The sequence below is a fragment of the Canis lupus genome, chromosome 24 (assembly GCF_011100685.1).
Source record: "Canis lupus familiaris isolate Mischka breed German Shepherd chromosome 24, alternate assembly UU_Cfam_GSD_1.0, whole genome shotgun sequence".
Lineage (NCBI taxonomy): Eukaryota > Metazoa > Chordata > Mammalia > Carnivora > Canidae > Canis > Canis lupus.
In genome coordinates this window covers 43583098-43595033 of record NC_049245.1, presented here as the reverse complement: position 1 = coordinate 43595033, position 11936 = coordinate 43583098, and positions in this window count along the sequence as shown.

Genomic DNA, 11936 nt, shown 5'->3' with positions numbered 1-11936 from the left:
CCAGAGGACTCTGATTGGCCAGCTTGGGTCACAGGCCCGGTAGCATCAGCACAAAGGGCTCCCCAGGAAGAAGCTTGTCCCCGGACGGATGCAGGTCCCTTCAGCTGTGCTGTGGTGCAGGCTCCCACCCTGAGCCAGATCTGGAAATGCGGCTCTGGCTCCTGCCCACCTGCCCATCCGGCCTTGGTGTGTCAGGGTGTCTGGGGGTCATGAGTATGTGGAAGATGGAAGAAGAAGGGTACAGACCAGCCACACGTTTATACACGATTAACCACAAACAGGATCCTGACTGGTCCCATGAAATCGCTGGAGCTGTTGGAAAAGAGAAGGAGAAGGTGAAGGCACCCTTGTGAGTGAAATGGGGTGGATTGTGAGGCCGAGCACCATGAAATTGAAAATAATTTTGTAAGAAGCTTGTGCTTTCTGGTTAGCATTTGGGGGCACCTTTGATGCCATCATGTGGCCAATTGAAGATGTGGAGGGAGGGGGAACCTCTGCTCTGGGGTCGGGGGTGCAGGTGCCCCAGGATGTGGGGCTTCTCCTGTCTCCATGGAGACAGACCTGCCCTCACCACCCCCACCCCCGGTTCCACAGGCAGGTGGGAAGATGCTAGTCAGGCCAGGTCCAGGTGAAGCAGTGCTGGAGTCAGAGTCGGGGGCTCCCGGGTCCCTGAGTGACCTGCGGGAAGACACGTCTCCTTCTTCAGCGTCCTCACTCCGTAAATTAGCAGTTGATCCCAGACAGTACTGGCAACGCTGGGCACATACGTCATCGGTGGGGGCGGTGATTCCCAGGGGCACAGAGCAAGTTAGAAAAATGCTTGAGAACGGTGTGTTGATCTTTGTCTTCTATTTCTGTTTCTCCATCCTTAGCTGTGACACAGGGTTTTATCTAAAAGTAAGTGGGGGGCGCCGGGGTGGCTCAGTGGCTCACTTCACGGAGTTGAGTGTCCGACCCTTGATTTCAGCTCAGGTCTTGATCTCAGGGTGGTGAGATCGAAGCCGGCATTGGGCTCCATGCTCCACAGAGAGTCTGCGTGGAATTCCCTCTCCCTCTGCCCCTCCCCTCCTCTTCTATGCACAATCTCTCTCTGTCTCATTCTCTCTTTCTCTCAAATAAATAAATAAATAAATTTTTAAAAAATACATTCTTGGTTTTGTGAAGAGGGTGTATCACTTGAAAGAAAAACTCTCAGGAAAGTATAGTGCTGGTGCCCCAAATGATAAGGCGAGTCCCTGCACGATCAACATCTGGGAAGGGCCGGTGGAGTGCCCTGGGATTGGGGCAGGTGAAGGGCCAGTTGGTGTTATGCCAACTGGTACATGTACTTATTTTGTTTGCACAAAAGTGTGCAAATTGCCCCGGCCACGGGCCGTGACGCCTGGAGGGAGCACCGAGCATCCTGGGGGTGCCGTCCTCACGATCCTCCAGCGCGCCCCCTGAATAAACAGCTGCCACCCTTGTTGACATGCCATCTCGAATCCTGCTTTTGGAAACATAACGTTTGCCGACAGTGCCCACATGCCATCGGGCGGATTCTTCCAACGCGCCCGTCGAGGCTGCTCCCGGGTCCCGCTAAGGAATGCCCTGTCGTAGCCTCGACTGCTTGGTTTGGGAAGGGACGGTTCCCATTTCTCATGATTCTAGAACAACAGCGCTTTGAGCTTCCCGCGTGGCGCTCTGGCCTGATGATTGCCGGGGATGCGTCCCTCGCAGGGCCTTGGCTGGATGCCTCTGCGTCGGGTTGGGGGGGCGGTGGTGGCTGCCCTGCCGCCGCGTCCCACGGCAGGAGGCCATTCAGCTCCCAGCTCTGTCTAGACAGTGAGCGTGCCAGCCGCTGCCAGGCCCGCGCTGGCTCTGTGTGCGTGTGTGCGTGTGCGCGCGTCTGCGCGTGTGCGTCTGTGTGTGTGTGTGTGTGTGTTTGTTAATTACCCTGGAATGTCTGCTCCGGCCGCCGCCGTGGAAATGTAGGTCATCCCAGGGAGGCGCGGTCATGAGAAGGGGGGTCAGGCCAGCCGGCGGCGCACACACCGTATCGAGGTCACGGCCGTCTGGGAGCCAGGCTGACAGGGCCCAGGCATGTGAGAAGCAGAGCGGCTGGTTTCTTTCTGTGGCTCTTTTCTCTTTGTGCGTTTCATAGTATTGCTCACATTTTCAGCCTCAAGCATGTCGCTTTCCTGTTGCAGAGGCGAGGACAAGTGTCCCATTGTACACCTCAAATTGGATCTTTCATGTAGCAATCTTTTACGGAGCCAGAACATTCTATTAGGCAACTTCCCCGGCACGGTCAATGGCCTTTCATCCTTTTAGAAGCTCTAGGAGGAGGGTCTTGTTATCTTCACAAAACATAGTATATAATCTCCATTGACACTTTGCAGATGAAGAAATGAGGCTCAGAAACATTACCCAGCTATTAATAATAATAGGGAACAATTATTTGTCACTGACTACACGCTGCTCTCAGCTGGTCTCGGCTCTTTGCGTGTAACATCTCTGTTGATTCCCTAACAAGCCAGCAAGGGTTGTTCCCATTTATAGACGAGGAGAGGGAGGAGCAGAGAGCCCACCGCATTGTTAGCGGGATTCAAACCCGGGAGGTGCTGCTAGGGGTTGAGCCCTCAAACCCTATGCTCTCTATCTCTGTGTTAAGGTCCTCTGGTTGAGCTGAGTCAGTCTCTGGCTTGGATAAGCCATTTGGACTTTAAAAACCCCGGAGTGAGAACAGGACTACGACACCTGCTGCACAGAAACCTTTGGTTGGAAAGCTTTAAACCCGAGCCCTGGTAAACAAAGGCGGCTCTGGGGGAGGTTGCCAAGAAGCCAGATCTTCTCGACGTGCTTGTTCACGAGCCCGGGTCTGAGACATCTCTTCTCAACACACATTCCCACTCTCTTCGCCCTGGGTTTAAAAAATCAGCTCATATAATAGACATTCCCATCTGTGGAATAATCCACTGCTGTGTGGGGGCTTTGTTTGTGAACCTGACAGTAATAATTGTTCAAACATTTATAAACTGTGTGGTTATGAGCAAAAGGTTTTCAGAAACTGAAAAGAAATGCAAGGAAATGATGATTTAATCTTCTTCCCTTGGAGGGCTGGGGCAGGCTGCATTTCCCTCCCAACATTGTATCATAAAAATTTTCAGAACTACAGAAATGTGGAAGGAGCTGTACGGTGAACTCCCAGGTCCCCGCCACCGAGATTCTTCCATGAGCTACACTTGCTTTGTCACACATCTAACCGTCCCTCTGTCCGTGGCAGGCTGTGCATTAAAACGACCTGCACTATCTGGGGTGGCTTTCCCTCCAGAGGGAAGGTATTCCCAGCCCTGCGGAGGTTCAGACATGACTTTGAAAAGATAGTTTTATACAGAATGTAGTGTCTGAGAAGGCTGTGATGGTGCTGGTCTCCAGGGCTGTCTGCGTCCCAGCCCTGGGCCACACGCTCCATGAACACCGTTGCTTTAGGCCTTGCAGCCCCCCTGAGCTTCTGGTACCATTACCCTTCTCCCTTGTAGCATGAGGAGAAACTGAGCCACCTTGAGGTTAAAAAAAAAAAAAAAATTCCCAGAACCACCCAGCTTGGAAACGGCAGGGTGCGCCCCAGACGCAGAGCTACGCCTTGGACTCCATAAATATTTGCTTAATTCACCAAGAAAAGTTAAACTCTGCCAGGCTCAGGATTAAACACCTGACGAGTGTTATCTCATTTAATGCTCGTGCCAGCCCTAGGAGAAAACTGAGAAAATGCAGGCTTATAAATCAGATGGAGAGAGGGTTAGAAGACCCGCCCATCTGGACGCTTCACCGGCTCTCTCTGGTTGCTGGCCACTTCTGTGCCTACCCCAGTGCCTCGGGGGAGCAGGCTTCTTTGCTCAAGGTTGCTCTCAAGCCACTCTCCCTCTTCCCTCCAGAGGGAGCCCTTCCAGCTGCCCCAGTAGGAGGGAACCAACTTGCTGGTGGTTTCTGTCTTCCAGAACCATCCTGTGAGGACGTGGGAGAGCCAGCCTTTGGGAGTCCTACAGACCTAGATCTAAGTCTAACTGCTGTCTGTGATCAGCTGTGCAAACTTGGAGAAGTTTCTTTGTGTGTAAAAAGGTAGGGATCATGCCTTCCGAAAAAAAGCTGATGTGAGGTTTTGAAATGAACAGGAGGGTATGCGAACAGCATCTTGCACACGGCAGGTGCTCAGTGAAAGGTCATTCTCTCTATGAACATCTGCTGAGCTTATGGGCTGGGGTGTGTGATTCGTACATGAAGGGGTTGGTACTGGGACTTCTGTGACCCATGACCAGGAGGATAGTTAGATCCTTGACAACATGACCAAAAGGACCCCGCCTCCCCTGCAGCCTCATAGGGGTGCCTCACACTCTGTGGGCTTGTTCAGGCAGAAATGTGACTTACCTTGATAATTCGACCACAATTTAGTGATGAATCATATATGATTCTGGTCTGTTTCTTGTGTATTTATGCCTGTTTCTGTCCTCAAGGAGCTATGTCTATAGAGAAGATGTTTTACCCCTTTCTTATGAGACCAAGAGTACCTAGCAGAGGGCTCGGTGTGACTCACTGCTGCTCAATGCACTCCATGCCAATTCAATCTAATCTAACCTAACTCTATCCCACTCAATCCAACTCAACCGAACGCAACCCAGCTAGCCCCAATCCAACCCAACCCAACTCAACCCAACTCAACCCAACCCAGCTAACCCCAGTGCAACCCAACCTAACTGAAACCAACTCAACCCAACCTAACTCAACCCAACCTGACCCAACCCAGCTAGCCCCGATCCAAACCAACTTAACTCAAACCAACTCAACCCAACCCAACCCAACCCAACCCAACCCAACCCAGCTAGCCCCAATCCAGCCCAACCTAACTCAAACTGACTCAACACAACCAAGCCTAGTTCAGTCCAATCCAATCCAACTTAACTCAAAATGACTCCATCCAAACCAGCTCAATCCAATACAGCTCAATGGCAATAGTTGTTCAGTGGAAAGTGCACACGATTTAAAATCAGATAGACCTGAGGTAAAAATCTCAGCTCTTTTACTTACAAGCTGTGTGACCTTGGACGAGTCACATCACTTCTGAGTCTGCTTATCTTTAAAATGGAAATTAAAATCCTATACCTGCCGGTATATAAGATTAATTTTCTGTTCATCAGGTGCCTCCTTATGTGACACCATCAAGCCCACCCTAGGTCACTGAATGAAATCAATCTCAGCAATGTCCCCCCTTCCTCCCCTGGCCCACCTCCTGCCCCAGCAAACATGTGGAAATGCCTCAAGAAGAGCAGGAGGGGCACCTCCAACCGAGTCCCCTTGGTTGCTTGGCACTTCTCTAGGAGAACTTAGGGTAGGAATTAATATTTTTCAGAAAAACTCCTTGGTAAAATTGAGTAATTTCATATGCACTAGCTAATCTTTAGGCCGAAAATATGGTAGTTTCGAAATGTTGTGAGGTCAGACACTAAAGTTTGGCACTCCTACTAAATATGTAGAAATGACTGTCAGGACACTAGAGTGGAAGCTTTCTTTACTGCCTCTACATTTACAAGACCCGAGACTAAGTCTCTACTATGTCCATAAACATTGTGTGGATGCCCACGGCACCTCAAGTGTCTGAAGATGGTCAGTGACCTCCCCCACCAGAGCCCTCCACTTCTGCTCCCATGACTCTAATGAGTCACCTGGTTACCAAGAGTCACATGGATTTGCTCCCATACCTGCTTATATCACTTACACGTGTAATTTTAATTCTGTAATTCAGTGGAGTTATTACACAAGATGAAAAACCATGAGTGTGAAAAGAAAGATAATAGTCATTTCTATGAAAAATAAGTCAAATGCTTTGAAACGACTTGATCCATATGAGTCGCTAAAAATCTTGCTGGAGAATTAGGTGTGGGAAGGGACTACTGCAAAGATTAAAAACTACCTGAGCCATGAAGAATTCCACATTTCAAATCTTTGCAAATGTCTGTCAGTTCTTTTTTTTTTTTTAAGTTTTTTATTTATTCATTCATCTAAGTCACCTCTGCACCCAACGTGTGGCTCGAACTCACAACCCTGAGATCAAGAATAGCATGCTCCTCTGACTGAGCCAGCTAGGCACATCTGGCGTCAGTTCTTTACCTCACTTTAAATCTTTTTAAGATCTTATTTATTTATTTGAGAGAGAGAGAGAAATAAAGAGACCATAGACAGAGAGGGGGGGAGGAGCAGAAGGAGAGAGAAGCCGGCTCCCCGTTGAGTAAAAAGCCTGACACAGGGCTTGATCCCAGGAACTCGGGATCATGATCTGAGCAGAAGGCTGATGCTTAATCGACTGAGCCTCCCAGGGTCCCCTCTCTACTTCGCTTTTAAAGAATCGGAAATTAGCAATTCTAGATCATGTAAACATGGGTGTGGTCTAAGTAAGAAGATTAATATGGAATCCCAATCTGCAACACTAGAAACGCCCTGTTGGATGCAAAAAGATTGGTGAAAGGATGTACCAAGGGGTCATTGAACTATTAGCTTTAACTGCATCAGGATTTTACAAAACCATTACTGCCATAGAGGTATCGAGGGAGCTACGGGTACGTGTACGTGTGATGCCCTGGAGCTTGGCTTTGCAGTGGGCTTCGAATGTGTGTACGAGCCGCGTGTGACCAGTCCCATTAGTAGAAGGAACACAGCCTGGCAGATGGATTCCCTCCCTCCCTCCACTACTTGCTTGCATGTAATTCTGGGTGCCCAGGACCCTTTGCAGGGCTGTGATTTCTCCCTCAGCAGAGGGGCGTTGCTAAGAACTACCTCGCAGGGTGTGAAGGTCAAGGTAAGGGTAAGGAGAGTCCATAGGCAGTTTCTGACCCAGAAGGGGGCTTCCAGGAACACCTTCCCTCCTTGCCGTGGGTGAGGTCCCAGAGGTCCCACGTGGGTCTGAATTCTGTCTCCCAGCCCCGGGTGGACGAGCTTCAGCTCTCAGCTGAAGGGCACTCCGGTGTGCAATGTCCATGAAATTATAAAGATGTCTGTGAAACACACCATCCCTCCAGCTCAGAAAATGCACTTGACACGTTGGTCCCTTGGGGAACCTGAAGTTTGGGTAAAGCTGAGACATTGTAGAGAGCAGAGCTGTGCACGGATGGGGGGGGCCCGGAACAGGGGTGAGGCGCTGCCTCCTGGCTGTGTGCAGGATTACAGAGCATTGCCTCATGGATTAATTAATGATGGCAAGCTCATTAACCGCTGTCTGACCTCCGACGGCCAGGCACTCTGGGCGGCCAGTGCGGTCCAGGGTCATTAACGATGACGTGTGTGGATTTATTGCAAGGACAACCGTTCTCTTCAAGACCCAGTTTCAAACTGAAAATTGAAAAGGCCCTTGGCTTCTAGGTCCGCATTGTTCCTGGTATGTAAACAAGGAGAGAAGGGCCATGGGCCCTTTTGGAAGTCTGGACACAGTGAGCCTGGGGAGGCTGGACCAGAGAGGAAGCTCCCCATGTGTCCAGACTTCAGGGATGGTCCTGAGAAGGCCCTCCGTCCACGTGCCGTGACTTAAAATGCAGCTAGCCTATCCTTGTTGTGTGCTCACTTGTGCCTGCACGGTGCTAATTCTTTCCCATGTGTGACTTCGTTGTTTTTTTTCTTTTTTTAAGATTCATTTATTTATTCATGAGAGATGCAGAGACACAGGCAGAGGGAGAAACAGGCTCCCTGTGGGGAACCTGCTGCAGGATTCGATTCCTGGACCCCGGGATCACACCCTGAGCCAAAGGCAGATGCTCAACCATTCAGCCACCCAGGCACCCCATGTGTGACTTACTTTCATCCTCATTGACTCAGGGAGATAGGCTCTATAATGTACCCATTTTAAAGATGAACGAACTAGGGATAAATCCTACTTGGTCATGGTGAATAATTTTTTTAATGTACTGTTGGATCCTATTGGCCAGTATCTTGTTGAGAATTTTTGCATCCATGTTCATCAGGGATATTGGTCTGTAATTCTCCTTTTTGGTGGGGTCTTTGTCTGGTTTTGGAATTAAGGTGATGCTGGCCTCATAGAACGAATTTGGAAGTACTCCATCTCTTTCTATCTTTCCAAACAGCTTTAGGAGAATAGGTATGGTTTCTTCTTTAAACGTTTGATAAAATTCCCCTGGGAAGCCATCTGGCCCTGGACTCTTGTGTCTTGGGAGGTTTTTGATGACTGCTTCAATTTCCTCCCTGGTTATTGGCCTGTTCAGGTTTTCTATTTCTTCCTGTTCCAGTTTTGGTAGTTTGTGGCTTTCCAGGAATGCGTCCATTTCTTCTAGATTGCCTAATTTATTGGCGTATAGCTGTGTGGTACTGGCACAAAAACAGACACATAGATCAGTGGAACAGAATAGAGAATCCAGAAGTGGACCCTGAACTTTATGGGCAACTAATATTCGATAAAGGAGGAAAGACTATCCATTGGAAGAAAGACAGTCTCTTCAATAAATGGTGCTGGGAAAATTGGACATCCACATGCAGAAGAATGAAACTAGACCACTCTCTTTCACCAGACACAAAGATAAACTCAAAATGGATGAAAGATCTAAATGCGAGACAAGATTCCATCAAAATCCTAGAGAAGAACACAGGCAACACCCTTTTTGAACTCGGCCACAGTAACTTCTTGCAAGATACATCCACGAAGGCAAAAGAAACAAAAGCAAAAATGAACTATTGGGACTTCATCAAGATAAGAAGCTTTTGCACAGCAAAGGATACAGTCAACAAAACTCAAAGACAACCTACAGAATGGGAGAAGATATTTGCAAATGACATATCAGATAAAGGGCTAGTTTCCAAGATCTATAAAGAACTTATCAAACTCAACACCAAAGAAACAAACAATCCCATCATGAAATGGGCAAAAGACATGAACAGAAATCTCACAGAGGAAGACATAGACATGGCCAACATGCACATGAGAAAATGCTCTGCATCACTTGCCATCAGGGAAATACAAATCAAAACCACAATGAGATCCCACCTCACACCAGTGAGAATGGGGAAAATTAACAAGGCAGGAAACAACAAATGTTGGAGAGGATGCGGAGAAAAGGGAACCCTCATACACTGTTGGTGGGAATGTGAACTGGTGCAGCCACTCTGGAAAACTGTGTGGAGGTTCCTCAAAGAGTTAAAAATAGACCTGCCCTACGACCCAGCAATTGCACTGCTGGGGATTTACCCCAAAGATACAAATGCAATGAAACGCCGGGACACCTGCACCCCGATGTTTATAGCAGCAATGGCCACGATAGCCAAACTGTGGAAGGAGCCTCGGTGTCCAACGAAAGATGAATGGATAAAGAAGCTGTGGTTTATGTATACAATGGAATATTCCTCAGCCATTAGAAATGACAAATACCCACCATTTGCTTCAACGTGGATGGAACTGGAGGGTATTATGCTGAGTGAAGTAAGCCAGTCGGAGAAGGACAAACATTATATGTTCTCATTCATTTGGGGAATATAAATAATAGTGAAAGGGAATATAAGGGAAGGGGGAAGAAATGTGTGGGAAATATCAGAAAGGGAGACAGAACATAAAGACTCCTAACTCTGGGAAACGAACTAGGGGTGGTAGAAGGGGAGGAGGGCGGGGAGTGGGAGTGAATGGGTGACGGGCACTGGGGGTTATTCTGTATGTTAGTAAATTGAACACCAATAAAAAATAAATTAAAATAAAATAAAATAAAATAAAATGCAGAACCCCCCCCCCCAAAAAAATAAAGATGAACGAACTGAGGCACAAAGGGTTCAAAGACATGCCCAAGATTGGTACGAGGCAGATCTAGGGCTGAACCAGTTCTGTCCGAATTCATGAATGCTACTGTACCAATGAAACTTTATTGCCTCCTTGATGATGGTTCTAATAAATAGCATTTTTTCCCATCATGACGAGAGTCCAGGCATTGAATGCACATGAAGTTACTAAACCATGCAACAACCCTATGCACGTGGTGGGATGGTCTCCTGATACCTTTTGATACTTGCTACCCTACTGCTCCAAAACTGAGGGTGGCCTTTGGCCTTCTAGGTGGGATCTTGCCAAGCAGGGGGGCCTCCTGGTGAAGGTAACTGACTGATACATCAGGCAGACCTGGGCCGCGGCCACTCCAGCTGCGGCCTGAGCTTGACTCTTCTAATCTGCAAAGTGGACGGGAGCACACGAGGACCAACCAACATACAGATGCTCCCACCAAGAAGCTGAAGGTGAAGATGGGACACTTTCTCCCCCATCATGGGTTAATACACTGGTTTGCTTATTAACTAACGGAGGATTTTTTTTTTTCCTCTTAGGTTATGTCAATTGGATTTCACGAGACAGAAATCTTGGTTTTGGGTGCTCAGATATCTTGACACTGACTCGACATGTTCAGCTCAGATATCTTGGGTCCCTCCTCTCATCTGCCACCTTAGAGCCTCTGTTGTCCACTTTGTCTCTCCCTGGTAGGGTTGCCAGGAAAGGCACAGGGTGTCCAGAAAAAACTTGAAATTCAAATACAAAAGAAGTAAAATTTTAGTATAAGTATGTCCTATGCAATATTTGGGACATATTTATACTAAAAAAATTATTCGTGGTTTAGCTGAGATTAGATTTTAACAGGGTGTCTTGTATTTTTATTTGCTCCATCTGGCAAATCTGCCATCACCCTGTGGGGTGGGCGGAGGCCTCAGGGCACTTTGGTTGGGACCTGGTCCTGTTAATGACTATGCTTATGACTAGTTTCTTGACAGCCACTCTGTGCCAGGCACGTGCTGGGTCCTTGACACCCGCCTCCCCGCCTTCAATCCTCAGCCTCTTTCTGCAGATGTGGAAACAGGAGAGGAGACCTGCCCTCCGACACCTGTCACTGGATCCCGTGCCCTTAACTGCTCCACCCCTGCAGCCTCCAGTGCCAAGACCCAGGGTTCCCAGACTCCCCATCTGCCCCGCTCTGCTCTCTCCAGCAGAGACGCTGGACTGCTGGGCCGCATCCTCCTGCTGCCCGGGCCTGATTCAGATCATCATTGCTGTGTTTGATCCAGTGCCCGTGCCAACCCATAAAGCATTGATCTCTCCAGTCCAAATCAGTTCCTGGAGAGACCCAGCACCCTCCCCAGCTTTTAGATGCCTCAGTTTGGCTCGCGAAAGGAGAGATGTAGCCCTACCCGCCCCTCCAGCTCTCTAACGAGGTAGGAGAGCGTCTCTGCTCTTGGCTGCAGCCCCTACCCACCTCTCCATGAAATGTTTGCAGTAGATCGAGTGCCTTTGCAGCCGTCAGATGGTAAAGATGCGCAGAATCACCTCTTCCCTGGGCCCATCGCATCTCAGGGGCCGTGACTGGCTGCGACGCTCACAGGCGCACACTTCGGTGCTGCTGGCTACTCCTTCAAGAACAAGCAGCTCGGCCTGACCCAAAAGGTTGGCTCTTTCTCTGTTTCTTGTTTAAGGTAGTTGGCCTTAGGGGAGCGGTTGCCAGCTGCGAGCCAGCTCTGGAGTCATGCTCCAAACCCAGGCTCGTAGGTACTGGAACGTCAGACACAAGTTCCACCCGACTTTGCCCCGGGCTCCCCGAAGCCCGGCTCCAGTTTGAAAAGAGAAATCATGACGGAGTGAGCTGGAAGGTGGTAGAGTTATCAGATGAAGCCAATGACACCATCTTGCAAATGCTTGGGGACAAGTAGCTCTGGGGAAGATAGTCGAGGCCACGAGGTTCATGGCCACTGAGGGTGTAGTCATATATCCATTCATTGGATAACTATTTCCTGAGCACGTACTTTGTACCTGGTGTACCTGGTGTGTTAGCACCAGCAACCTATTGAGATAGTTAAGACACATTCATGGCCTTCCAGGGGAGCTGGAAGCACACACAAACAGTCCACACCCACGTGATAAAGGTCATTGGTGAAGACCAGTGAGC